Source organism: Xiphophorus maculatus, chromosome 12, assembly GCF_002775205.1.
Source record: "Xiphophorus maculatus strain JP 163 A chromosome 12, X_maculatus-5.0-male, whole genome shotgun sequence".
Lineage (NCBI taxonomy): Eukaryota > Metazoa > Chordata > Actinopteri > Cyprinodontiformes > Poeciliidae > Xiphophorus > Xiphophorus maculatus.
In genome coordinates this window covers 2,973,244-2,988,266 of record NC_036454.1, presented here as the reverse complement: position 1 = coordinate 2,988,266, position 15,023 = coordinate 2,973,244, and the positions used below count along the sequence as shown (strand labels likewise).

Below are 15,023 nucleotides of genomic sequence, written 5' to 3'. Positions count from 1 at the left end.
CATTTTCCTTAAAGCAGCCCTGAAACCTTTACAGTGATCATTTTAAGGTCATTTAAAGCTTTTCTTTGGCCTTTGGCTGCTTTTTAACTCATTTTACACTCAGTCTCAAACCCCTTTTATAGCTAATCGATACATCCATGCACGACCTCAAAACTAGATCTGGTGATCAGGGATTTGTTATTGAGGAAGCCTCTCACTGGTGGGGTGGAGTCTAAACACACATCCAGTCACTGATGTGGTCTCCATGTGGCTGGAACAGAGCATCACAGTCCGTAACCTCACAACAGCCCACAGGAGCTCGTTTAGCTTGTTGGGACCATCTTGTAATTGTTTTTATATTACTGGTTGTCTATAGAAACGCCCTGAACATGTTACCAGTCACTGAACTGCAGCTTCAGCAAAAAGCTGAGATGTGAACTGATGAGTGAGATATGTGTTTAAAATCAGTTTAGAAATTAATCTGCAGATTCACAGCTGTTTTTATTTTTATTATTTACGTCATGTTGGACCAGAACAGGGACACAAAAAGATCATTTATAAGTTAAATGCTTCTCCATAATTCCTCAGACTTCATGGACACCCGATGGTACAAAAATACCTTTGAAGATCAAATAGTGAGATTTATATCTTTTGGATTAATGTCTGAATATATGTTGCTGGTGGTTGTGAACAGGTAAAGTTCAGCTGCTGAACTGAAACCTGGAGATCTCATTTTCATCTTACTGGATCAGAACCTCACTGGGACTGAGCCGACATTAATGAGATCCGTTTTCTCCTGCAGTGACCAGTATAAATGTGTCTGCTGTGGAAAAACTCCATTAGCATGTTGGAGTTAAAGTGATGTGAAACTCAGAGGAATCCATCATTCTGTCCTTTTGTGACTCCAATGAAGAAATGGGTTGAATTTACTGATTATCTTTCAATTAATCAAACAGCTCATGAATAATCAACAGAAAAACGGCGCCGAGTTCATCAGAAAGATGGCGGATGTTTGAAAAGTCTAAAAAAATACAACTTCACTCTTTGCTGAAAGAGTAAAAATGTTTTTAACGTAGAATTCTTTTTATTTCTGCAAATTAATGAAACTGATCCTAAGATCTCTGCAGACTGTTTGAATTATTCATTTATAGCCATTTAGTGAATTTCTGCTTCCTGAAATGTATTATTCAATGAGGAAACTTTAAGAACTTAAATCCTAAATGTAATAAATTAGCACCAGAAATGAATTGTTTCTGTGAAGTTAAGTCTCTAAAGCAGGTGTGTCAAACTCCAGCCCTGGAGTCCGCTGCCCTGCAACTTTTAGATGAGCCTCTGCTGAACCACCTGAACAGAATAATTAGGTCATTAAGGTTCTGGAGAACTGATCTACACAAGAAGGAGGTAACTAAGCCGTTTCGTTCCAGTGTTTGTACCTGTGGCGCATCTAAAACCTGCAGGACTGCGACTGGAGGCCTGGAGTTTGACACCTGTGCTCTAAAGGAACATTTTCTTTCCAGTTTTATTCTTTTAACAGAAAAGCAGAGCAGAAAAATCTGTAGCAACTGAAAAACAGAATAAATCAAGACATTTATGCAAATCCTTCCTCATCTTAGAAGGAGTTGCGTCTCTGCTGCTTCAGTCAGTTTTCTAAACGTGAAATGTCACTATGAACCCACGATATGAATTAATCAGCTGTTTTCAGGTTTACAGATCACATATTTCCTGCAGTTATTAAAACTCCAGGATGTTCTAATCAGGTTCAGAGTTTCAATCCGATGAGATTTATGTCTGTTAGCTCTCCGCTAATATAAACCCAGCGATAAAAAGCAGATAAATTCATTTGGATTCACCTTTTCAACAAACATCCAACAGAAACCAGCAGAAAGTCCTCATCCAGGTCTCTAACCCAGATTAACCTGCTTAATCCAGGCGCACCGCAGGAAATCTGCCCTTCAGTAAATTTAGGAAGTACAGCTGTGTGACGCCATTATGGCGTGTGTGTGTGTGAGGTTATGAAACAGCAGCTTTAGAGTTATTTTCTCAGCAGGATTAGACTTCAATAATGCATTAATGGCTGCGCTTCATGTAAGCGGCCAGAAAACATTCCAATCACTAAAGCAGTGTGGGTAATGCATGGGCAGGGGGTGGACTTAAGTAAAATCTACTAATGGATTTAGTTTGAAAGAGTTGATGAAATTTAAATATTTAACTTCTTATGTTCAGTAACTCAGGTAAGGTTGGAGATTTAACAGGAAACTTTCTGTTTTTGGGGAAAACTTCCTGCTCCAGAAACACCAGGTTACAGTTACATTTCATTAACGCTTCTGTTCCTGTTTCTGTGAATCCAAGCCCAAAAAAAGTCACATTTACAAACTAAACTTAACGTGACATAAAACCACAGGAAATGTTTTCTCACACCAGGAGAATCTGAGGCGGTTAGTTGAGCCGTCCAGCAGGATGTGCTGCAAAAAACTCTTAATTTTACCAAAGTGTGTTGGTCTGGTTTCTAGTACAAATATCATAGTACACTAGAAATACGACAAAACTAACTTCAAGTAACTTTTCAGATATAAGAGCCTCAGCTAGTCTATAATTCCTTAATATTAATGAAAAAGTTTCCAAAGTTTTATTTCCACTGGTAGATTATTTCTTTATAATAAGATATTTTCCCCATGTTACAAGTGAAAGAATCTGCCTGTGGAACAAATAGTTTTTAATTGATATTAAGGAATCATTTACCTTTTTGCAGTGCAGGTAAAAATACCTGGTAGATGAATAAACTCCATCAATGTCAACATCAAACTGACTGAACTTCCTGTTTCCTTCAACAAACTACGAGTCAACATTAATATTACTGAGCAGTTTTATGAAAAACAGACAGAAACATCTGAAGCATCAATGCCTTGATGACACTTTATTAATTTAACTTAGTTTAACTGTAATAATGAGCCATCGTCTCATTACAGACATCAAGTTGAGTTAAAGTTTATTTATATGTACTACGTTTACATATAAATATGTAAACATAAATATGTTTATATGTTGTTATAAATCTTATAGCACATTAATAACAACCTCAGCTGACCAATGTTATTCACATCAAACATGATGTTGCCAAGTCTTGGCAATTTATTTATTTAATGTATTCAAGTATTTTCATGAATCATGGAATCATGGTCATGAAATGCTCAGATCTTATTTAATTTAGTAAACTGTATATTATTATCAGAAAACCTGATTCCTGATCAAATCAAAACCAGCCACTGACAGCATTTATTGGATCCACAACATTCTGTACAGCAGATGATGAGTAGATTAAAAAATGACTTTGAATCTGTTGTAAAAGCAGAAAAGTCAAGCCCACCTGACGGGTCCAAACCGGAGCAATCAGCACAAAACATCCAGCGGTAAATGACATCATCATAACGACCAAAACTGGAATATAACAGCAGCTTAAGGGGTGAAAGGTCAAACTGAGCAGAACCAGCCAGGCTGACCGGCTCATGTTCATCCCTGTGTTTACTGATCCCACTTGTTCACAGATCAAATCAGAACAGGAAGTCGTTATTCAGGGAATTCAGAACCAGAACCAAAAGGCTGGACCCAATGAGACCACACTGTGTGAACGGTGAGTACCGGCTGCTTCTGATGAGCAGCAGCGTAGTACTGGCTCCGGTCCAGCCGCCTTCAGCACTCAGCCCAGTTTACTACAGACATTCATTTCCAGAACCAGAACCAGAGCCAGGAGGGGGTCAGTTCTCTGGCAGCAGCAGCAGATCAGTTGGACGCCTGCAGCAGTAGCAGCAACAACAACAACAACAACAGCAGCAGCAGCAACAACAACATCAACAACAACACAGCAGCAGCAACAACAACAGCAACAACAACACAGCAGCAGCAACAACAACAACAGCAACAGACAAAAGAGAAATCCAAACTTCTTCAAATCGATTCAAACACAACATCAGGATCCAGATGGATCTCGATGGATTCAGTGGATTCCTGATGTTACAAAGGCAGCCTTTGTGACCCAATTCAGATTTTTTTCTTGACGTAATGTGACCTGTATCCGATCTTTTCATGACAGTCTGAACAGCACAGGTTGGATTCTTTTCGAATGCGACCCATATACGATACGCATTTGATTCAAATGTGGCGTAACGTCCAGGTCGCATTCATCCAAACTGAACGTCAGACACTCAACAAGTCTCACTGTTCTGCCTCCTGATACACGCAAGCGGGAAGAACAACAACGACCATGATGGACTACAATGAGGATGAAGTTAGCCTCCATCTTTATTACAAACACTGAGCACTTCTTCTTTGGTTGGCAGAACACTGAGAACGCTGACGTTATTGCGCCCTCTACTGAGCATGGGGGACACTTTCAGGTCGTTGCCCGTTCACACTGCAGAACACTTACAGGTCGCATATGTTTGGCAGTGTGAACGGGCATGGGAAAAAACATCTGATTCGACAAGAAATCGGAATTGGGTCACTTCAGGCTGCAGTGTGAACGCAGCCAAAGAATCCTAAAAAATGAAAACTGGAAGATTGTCCTAAAACAATCCTAACATGCTTCTCTTAGTCACTACTGGGTTCTGAGCTGTTTTAATTTTCTCAGGTTCATTGAAGTTCGGCATGTTCACTATGCTTCCCATTAATAATCCATCTAATAACATATTTCATCAAGGTTCCAGTCAATCACAAAACAAACAGAAACAGTTGTATTTCTGGCTTGAGCGTCTAATTTGGTCACCAACATTTCATCTGCTCTTCATGCAGCTCCTGAATCAAATCCTGAGATGGTAAAAGTTTCCCACACCAAGCCTGGCTCTGGTTCTGCTGGAGGTTTCTTCCTGTTAAAGTGCAGTTTTTCCTCTCCACTGTCGCTACATCTTAATTTACTCCCAGCCTGAAGGTTTCAGGACATTGAGTCATTAAACTCTATATTCTCTTTGCATTGAGATCCTGGTCAGTTTGAAGATGTTTCCAACAGAATCTTAAACTAAAAGCATTGTTTGAATAATTAACTGCAGCATTAATGTTGTCCAGACTCTTCCTCTCTGCAGTGACTGAACTCCTGCTGGCTTTTCAGAGTCTGGATGTTTTTATGTCTCAGTGCAGGGAATCCTTCAGACAGTCTCCTGTAAATCGCCCTCAGTGGAACCGGCTTCAGTTCCCTCCGGTTTTAATCTACTGTCCCTGGGGAAAAAACGAGAAGAAAGCCTGATTGGACTCCACAGAACCCTGACTCAAACAATTATCACCGTGGCAATAATTGCTTTGTGATGGCTGTGGGCAGATGAGTTCAGGAACGAGGCCAGGTGAGGGGAGGAAGTGCTTCCAGGGGATTGTCTAATCAATCTCTTTCCGTTTTACATGCAGCAGCGAGCCAGGACTGAGGGCAGTCCCCAGAGACACACACACACACACACACACCCACACACACAGTGCAGCTGAGAGTGAGAAGTGTGTGTGACTCCAGTGGATCAGCTGTGGAGAGCAGCAGAGATTCAGCAGGATCTTTGTCTTCTTCATGTGAGGAATCTTGCGGGTCATATGGATGTAAAGTTTATCACGATATTTCCTGGTAATATTGTGATAACGATAAAACAGTAGAAACTATTTATTCCTCCATTTTTAGGAACGGTCCGGCTGTGACTGCATGGCAGCTATTATAGCTCCTGAAATACATTCTCATTAGTAACTACAGATGCACTGATCAGATATTTGTATCTGAATTGGCCCGATATTGTAGAGAAAATTCCAGATTGAATATCGTAGCAATGTCCCTGATCCATCAGGGCAGATCTGTCCAGTATAATTCCTTATTATTTATTTTACATCATATTTAGGATTCCTTATGGTGTTTTCTGAGCCATTTGAAAGAAGATTTGTTGCAGATTATGTTTATGTATTTATTATTTTTCTCCATTTGCTGTTCTACTGCTAACTGCTCTGACTGAAATAATTAAAGTTGTTTTAACTGTCTGACCAAACTGGTGAAGCTTTTGGTGTGTTTCAGTTTGCTGTACTGGTGCAGAGTTAGCAAATAAATTTATATTGTAATTTAGTACATTTATGTTCAAGTTTTTAAAAAAATAAAACATTTTAAGTTAATTCAGCTGTTTCTCTGTATCAGATCAGCATTGGGCGATACTGATCCTCAGATATCGTATCGGAAATGAAAAAGTGGATCGGTGATCCCTGATTCTTCCATGTTCCTTTTAGATCACAAAATGAGATTTGTGTCACTAAACTGCACACAGCATTCGGGTTTCCCTGTGGGAGGATTTCCTGTTGGACTACCAGATCAGGATATCATGTCCACACCTAATCCTCACTTAGCAGAGCGCTGCTGCGTCTTCATCAACACCTGAAGCTGCGGCTCGACCCGAGGCGACCCGGTCCGATACCGGGTTCAGGTTACAGCTTCTACTAACAGAGGAGTCCTACGCTCCCTGAACGCACCGGCCCTGGGCTGAAACCCAGACAAATGATAAGTCTTTATCCAGGTCAGGCAAATGTGAAAAATGCAAAAGGAGAAGAGTTCTGATTGGCCGGCAGACGGATAACGATCCTCCACTGAACACCTGAGGAGACAGGAAGCCGACGTCTCAATTTAATCCTCGTTAAGATGAAGCTGTCAGAACATCAGAGCAGAGCATCATCATCATCATCAGTAATTTCTCTTGAACAAACTTACTGAGTATCGGTATAGACTGAAAATGTTAATCCTAACTAACAATTATGTTAGTTATTGATTAATATATCAATTATTCTGACAATTAATTAATTAATCGAATAAAAAAATAGGCGCATGCTGTAGATTTTTCATTTAACCATTCAGGCCTGTTTATACAATATAACAAATACATTAAGAGAAGTAAATAAACAATTCCCTTGCTAAAGAAGAACATAAACATTTTATTCCCCAACATATTCTTTAGTAAACGATTCATCACTTGTAGCCAAGGATGCATCTGCTGCAAAAAGATATTTCCAACATCAACATGTGGAAAGTTTCTACTTGACATCAATAGTGGGGCTGATCTGATTTTTTTTTTTGGATTGATCAATTATTAATTGGATAGAAAATGTTCTTAATATGAGATTTTTTTCACTGAATTTGAACCAGGTCCAGATAAAGTTCCCAGAACTAAGGAGTTCTGGGGAGACCAGATTTACAGACACCTTTTTATCTTAAATGTGAAATGTATATTTTTTTGTACAGTTTTTGCTTTACTGCTATGAATGTGCTGTTCTTCCAGGAAATTAACTTTTCTGAGTCTGTATGCTCTGGTTAATGATTAACTGATTGCTAAACTAATAGACGATAACTTTAATAATTGATTCATCCTGATTAGTTAGAACAGTGGTTCTCAAATGGGGGTACGCGTACCCCTGGGGGTACGTGGAGGCACTGCAGGGGGTACGTGAAGCTTTTCAAAATATCTTTAAAAAATCAGTAGGCTCCTCATAATAAGTCTTGGGAAAAATTATTTTGTAAAAAGTTCGATAAAATATAAATGTGTGTTCATGCACTGAATTTTATATTCAGTATTTACAGGGTATTTACAGCACTGTACCTCTTTTTTATTCCAAAAATGTTTTGCCCGTGTCAGGGGGTACTTGACTAAAATTATATTTTTAAGGGGGTACATCACTGAAAAAAGTTTGAGAACCACTGAGTTAGAAGATGACTAACATCAGCCGATACCGATGCTGATGCTGATTTATTCCCTACTAAAAATCCAGATTTTTATAACCTGGCATCATGTCTGATAAAACAACCAGAGCTCAAAGTATTTCCTATTGTAAGACAACAAAATTAGCTTGAATTTTATTTAAATTTTGGGTTTTTTGGTCCACAGAGAAAACACACCTGTACCAGTTCATAACTGTTATTCCATGTAATTAGTTTTTATTGGCTTTAATTCTGCGACGGCTTTAACTTCATTTAGTTTCAGCTCATTTTCCCTCCAGCTGCTGCAGAGACGTGACCGTCAGAAACATGTCAGTTATTTCCCAGGAGCCGCCATGGCTACAGAACCGCTGCTCCAACCACCGCTGGGGGTTCAGGGTATCATCAGACTCCACCACAAACCATTCAAAGAAAGCTTTTACAAGTCTTGATTTTTCCTAGGAGAATTTGTGCAATTTTAAGACATATCAAATTAAATTCTCCAGTCGTGCAACTAATTAATCTCCAAATGTCAAAATCTGCTTCATGCTTCAAACTAAAAGCAGCTAAAGTGCAGTGAAATCTCCCCGGTGGATGATGTTTTGTATTTAATCGGATTAAACGTTCGACTCTGATGCAACAATAAGGATTTCACTTTATTTAGCTGTTCCCTGCTCTGGTTTACTACAGTTGTTACCAACAGATTCACTGATACAGTCAAGTAAACAGAAACATTTTCCACACCTTGTCATTAGAGTTACCTCATGTCAGCATCACTGAATAAATCTAAACTTAGACATGTCACAATAACAAACTTTGCTAGACAGTAAATTACTCCAGAAGTTATTGCAATAAAGATAATACTGTTGCTTTGAGACAATTTTCAAGTAATATAATGGTAATGGCATAATAATTCAAGAACATATTCTCAAAAATCAATAATATTTAAATTCTAATTAACATGCAACACAAGAACTGGAAAATATTTGAAATTTTAAAATTAGGCACTTTAGTCTCTGTAAATAAAAATGTCCTTTAAAAATGAGCAAGTTGAGACCAAAGCACAGATTCAAGACTTTAACTCATTAATTTCAAATAATTAAATACATAGATTTTAACTTTTACATAAAAAAGTTCTTTTTCCCTTTTACATAAAAAGGTTCCGGTCGGAACATTGGTATTCACAAGTTTCTGGTACGGCTGTAAATATGATGCACAAGCATCATCACAAGCAAAAGCGATGTACTTAATTTCTGCTTCAAGAAACGATGTGATGGGAAGCTGGAAAAAATAATGTTGTGCTAAAAGGAGTTAGCCAATCAGCGAAGCTATTCAAGCTAATCTGATGGCTGAGTAACAGATTTAAAACGATATGTTAGGTTTTTGGTTTTTTAGCTCATATGTCTATATATTCAATAATTCAGCAACAAAATGGGGTTTTTTTTAACTGAACATTTTTATTTTGGAGATCATTCTGTAGATTATTTTGCTACCCAGAATGCTAACATTTTTATTTTGGAGATTATTCTGTAGATTATTTTGCTACCCAGAATGCTCTGCACGGTTCATAGATCCAGTCTGGGACGCCAGAATGAGCTGGAGGTGTTTCTGAGGGATGTCTGTGGTTCCGTCCCGGATCAGATAAGCGGAAACAGGGTGAGTGCATTACCAAAAGCCAACATAAACATTAAGTTATTACAATAAAGATCATTTATTCCCCTCATCCATACCAGCAGCCAACACAAATCATAGGACTCAATCAGGGAGCAGGTGTTCCTCCAAACAAGTGCAGCAATTTCTCCTGACCACAACTACAACAATAATATTCAGAAACTAGTTTAACTTTATTTATCAGACACTACCAAGCCTCTGTTCAACCAGCTGTTCTGACCACAGGGATAAAACCTGAGCTGCAGGAAATCTACGGGACGGTTCCGTGTTTTCCACGCGGTTAACGGAAAACTCGCCGTTAAAGCCGCTCATTTCAACAACAGTCACACTTTAACAGAGTTGGTATTTCAACAGGAAAGCAGAGCCAACAGAAGGCTGAAGTTACCCGAGCAGCGCGGGGCAGAACAGCAGCGAACCCCCTCCCTCAGTTCATCCCGAAAGCAGCCCCCCAGAAGCGGACACCTACCTCCAGCGAGTGTCCGCTGACCACCGCGAGGTGAACCGACGAGAGGAGGGGGAGGCTCAGCCGGTCACAGCGCCTCCACAAGCAGTTTGTTCCTGTCGGCTGCTCGGTGTCCGGTGACGGGAACTAAGTTTGTATCCGAGTAACGGCTCCCGAGGCGGAGGGTAAGCGGGAACAGCAGCGACGGTGTCCGGGCAACCTGCTCTCTGAGCTCCGAGCGGTGCGGGGGGTAGCGGAGGCAGCGGGCCGCGCATGCGCACTGCGACAGCTACTGCAATATATCAAAGATCGCCTAATGCAAGGATGAGTCACTCAGTATAAAAAGTAAGAAATATATTTTTTATCATATCTTTACGTCTTAAATGTAGTTTTTTTCTAAATGAAACTAATATATATAAACAGGAAACAAATAAATATACACATATCAAAACATTTGCTTCATGTGTACCTCAAAAACAATTTTTAAAATATATTTTTATGTATAATATGTTGTTAAACATTTGGAGGATGCATGAAGGAGATGCGATTCATCTCCATCACATCTATGAAATTATATATTTTTTGTCTTCTTTCCTTTTATTGGACAGAGTTTTATGCAAACATTAAAGAACAGTGAGAATATAAAACCAACCTGGTACTCCTGAAGCAGCACCCTTCAGTTTCAGTGTGCAGTCTGGTTTGAGCCCAGAGATACTCCACAAATCCACATTAAACAGACAAACATAGCAATAAATAATCCTTCAGTTAATCCTCAAAATAAACATTAAGCAATAACTGAATGACAAGTGACACAGAGCCACATTAGCAGCAAAAAAGGCATGCTAACAGATTATCAAGTAAGTTTATTTACAGTCGCTTTATTCAGCCTTATCAGAAACTGATGCAGCAGAACAATGTTAAATCCACACCTTTGGACCCAGTAAACACACACTATTCATCCAAAATGCTTTAAAGTTTTAACAGAACTGAATGTTCCACAAAATGTCTTTCAATAATCACTCTCAACACATTCCTGTTAGATTTTGTAGTCATAAAGAATACATTTTATTAACATGAAGTGATACCACCTCTGCTCCAGGTAACTAACCTGTTTGTTTACATTGTTTACACTTCCATGCTAATAATCATTTAAAATAATAGAATAATAATATGTATTATGTCTCTATGCATAATGGATCCTGCAAAAATGTGATTTCTCTTTAAAATATTTACAAAATGCTCATGTCATCTTAAATAACCAAAATGACTACAAATGATAACATATGCCAATCTCAGGGTTAGTTGTTTAATTTTTTGCTAAAGTGTTTCAGCAGCCAGTAGAGCAGCCAAACTTTCTTCCTGCCATTTACGCTGACCCTGGTGGTGACTTTTGCAGCTACTTTTCTTTCCCATAAATTCATAAAATAACTAAAATAGTACCACTTTGATTGTCTCATTTTAATATGTTTTTCTATGTGCGTATTGTTAATATATTACATTTATGTTTGTTTTTCAAAAGAAAGAACATCACAAGTAAGAATTTCTAGATTTCAGTGGAATGTGATTTTCACAAAGAGCAGCAAGGAAACAGGAGCTTTTTGCTAAACCTTTTAACATTAAACTACAACAAACACACTTTGAAATTCTAACTTTAGCCAAACTACATCAGGAATAAAGTAAAAACTGTCTCCAGTGGTTCCAGATAAAAGTTTGATGACCCACAACCATCAAAATCATCTATAGCCTTAAATTTGAACGCAGCAACGTCGTCATTACACTGAAATCTGTAGCAGAATAACTGGAGATGAGTCAGAGACTGGTCGTCTGGGAAAGACTGGTTTCAGATGAACTGTTTTCCTGTAGAAACCCACAGCATAGTTGGTTATGATAACTAAGATCCAGAGGCAAAGCAGCGATCTCTAGCTGCACAAACTGAAACTCATTCTGTAGACGTCATGTTTTCAACTCAAAGAAACTCTTTTTAGGCTTCAGGTGTGAATTATTCTGCATTACATGGACCTCATGCATAGTTTGTAAAGCTTTGTAAATAAAATTAAATTATTATCCTTTCTGAGCTTTGATTTGCTTCTGCTGCTCAGTTGTTGCAGAAGCAGAACCGTTTCATCACTGACAGGTTTTTAGTTAGAAACTGAAACAGTCTATAGTTTCTTTAAAAACTGGAATTAGCAGCAGTGACAGTCAGCTGGGACCTCATTCACATGATCTGAGGTGTGAACTTTGTTTTGTACGTTTTTTCTCTGATTGAGGATTTCTCCTCTTGCATCCTGTTGTGTGAAGCTCATTTAAATACAACAGAGAGGCAGTGAGATCTGTGTGAAGATTCACAGCAGAGGTGTGAAGATTGTTAAAGTTTTATTTCTCCCTCTAACATGAGCCTCTTTAAAATCAAACTTATGATTTGAAATGTGGGGCTTTTCTGTGGTTTGGTTTATAATCATCCTTTGGCTGCACAGAGCCACTTAAACCTCCTGCAGAGCAGCAGAAAACAGATTTTTGAAAATAGAAATGATTTCTTCAACTCAATTGTGTAAAGAAATTCTCACTATATTCCCAGAAATGGTTGGATTTAAGATGAAAATGGTTGTTTCTCTGGCCTTCAAGGCCATTCAAAACAAAAGAAATTCCTTCTTACTTGGAATAACAGGCAGCGTAACGACATGCCATCTATAGCCGCGTAGAATAATTCCGTTAACTCAATGAAACTCGGAAATTTAGGTATTAATTATTCTATGCTCCACAGCAAAAGGAAAAAGTGATGAAATACAACTCAAAACTATAAATATATCGCTGCACTTTGCTAGCTCGATGGTACTGTCTCTTACTCTGCAGTTGTGGAGTCACAATGTCTGGGATCATGAGCGCCCCCTGCCATGAGGCCAGAGAACTGCCTGCCTCACCTCGAATCTGTTCTCCGGTTTCTGATCGTTGCTCAGCACAAGAATCACGTTACACACACAGTTGGTGACAAAAACACTATACATTATATAGATAAGCTAAATTATGGAAAATCAGTTCATATATTAAATATTTTTTAACCATTTTATTGGCGACGTCCAGACAGGAGGAGCATGCTCTCATAGAATGGCAGTCAGTGCAGTTAGCCAGAGGTTGATCAACTCAAGGTGAGACTCAGCTCGCTGCTGCCTCACCTGCTGCGCTTCCGAGCATTTGAATGGGAAAATGCAAAAATTTAGCAATTTTGAAGAAAAAAATAATCAAAATTGGTTAAGCTAAATAAAAAATAAACTTTACAGTACATACCACAAGGTGAAAATAGCTATATAAATTATTTTATCATTATATTTTTCCATTATTACAGGTGAGGATACATATATATATATGTGTGTGTGTGTGTTTGTGAAGCTGAATGCTGAGGAATGAGGGAAATGTTCAGCAAGGAATCCATGCCTGTAGGTTTGACTCACATCAGAGCAGCAGGGAAACTCAGCAGGTCTTATTTGTTTTGACAGAATTTGTGGAATAAAATTAATTAAAAGCTTTTTCATCATTCAGTTGTTGAAGATTTGAAACCTTTCAGGGTATCACTGCCCTCGGTCCTTCTGAGTCCTTCTGCTGTTTTATCATCTATGTTTTTATGTCTTATTTTGTAAAGGACTGTGTGGTTTATGACATGTAGAATGTGCTACATAAATTCACTTTACTTTCTTACCTAAATAATGACAACTTTTCATTCACTGATAAAATAATGAACTGATTTCACATTTTTAAAAGACTCATGTTCAGTCTTTAATTTTTTGCTAGATATTAAAAGTCAGCTCTAAGTTTTTCCTGTTCATAAATAATAAATGCCTAAAAGCATAAAAATATCTTTCCCTACTCATATATTTAACTTAACTGACTCCCTGTAGAACCAAAGAAGCAAGAATCACCTGATGACTTTGCTAGATGTGAATAAAATTGAAAAACCTGCAAAAAAGGACCAATAAAAACAAAAAGATTTATAATTGAACTAAAAGTTGAAAATATAAATTAAACACGTTCAATTTCATAAAATGAAAGATCATCTTTCCCTTAGGGTTGAAGAGAAAAAAGGTTTTATACTGAATTTAATTCAATGGACAACTCAAGAGCTAATCTCTATATTTACTGTTTCCATTGTTTTAGCAAATTATTTGTCCTCCTTAAAAATCTTCAAAATTAAAAAACTATTTGTGTACTGAAATGTAAGGCAGCTCTTTCCTAACTGAACAAGGAAATTAAACTGCAGTAAAACAAAAGCAGAGTTCACCCAGAAGAGTTACACAATAACCTGTTTGACTGGAAATTTCACTGAGAGGAAAATAAAAGGATTTTTAACATAGTTGAGCAGAGCTGAGATGCTATTACAGGGAGGAGATCTGAGCTGAAACAAAATGTTTCCTGGACTTTAAAGAACAATCTCAATAAAGTTAGCTAGATGAGTTCTGGAGGACTTTTGTAGAAAATGGCAGAGTTCTTTTTGAACAAGGAAAGTGAATTATTCAGATTTCCTGGATGAAGTGAGCCTGTCAGTGTGTCTGCAGATGATCAGGTGGATGATGACTGCAGCTCTCTGCATGGAAATGTTTTCCTGCCATGACTTCTTGGAAGGCATCAGTCAGCCAACAGTCACCTCCAGGAGACAAACGGTGTCTGCAAACAGCCGCCGTGATCCCTGAATTCACACATGAAGATCAGAGTCACAGAATAAACCCAGGCAGGCGGTTCTGATCCAAATGCAGAATTTAAATCACGTTTGTCTGAAAGAAAATGGTGTCGCTCCATTAATCAGATGTTTCAGGATAGTGTGTGTTTGGAGTTGATTATGTGTGGCATTTAGACTGAGGCTTGTTGCAAATCCCAGATTTTACAGGAGTTCAAACACTTAAGTCTGGTATGGAGTTTACATGTTCTCCCTGCGCATGCAGAGCTGCTCGCTGGGTACTCCTCCCTGTAACAAGCAGGAGGCAAAAATCACATTTATGATCAAAAGGATTCAATAGAAAACCTGATGGCTTTAATCTCTGTATTTATTGTTTCTATTGTTTCATCAAAATATTTGTGTTCCTTCTGGAGCTTTAGATTTAAAAACAATTTGATTCTGAAAATGTAAAGTAGGTCTTACTGATAGGGAAATTATGATGCAGTAAAAGAGATGCAGAGTTACAAAACAGAACCTGTTTGACTGGAAAGTGTAACTCAGAGGAAATGAAAGTATTTTTACTGAGTTGAGCAGAGCTGAGA

At 38.2% G+C, this 15,023-nt stretch overlaps 1 protein-coding gene across 2 annotated transcripts in view; it reads right to left on the bottom strand.

Moving 5' to 3' along the window:
• LOC102223608 (spermatid perinuclear RNA-binding protein-like) overlaps window positions 1-10,051 on the bottom strand; it is a 40,031-nt gene extending 29,980 nt beyond the window's left edge. For both annotated transcript variants that reach the window (XM_023344135.1, XM_023344137.1), the window contains exon 1: window positions 9,804-10,051. The gene's annotated coding sequence lies outside the window, so the exon portion shown is untranslated. The remainder of the gene's footprint in view (window positions 1-9,803) is intronic.
• Between the last annotated feature and the right edge of the window lie 4,972 nt (window positions 10,052-15,023).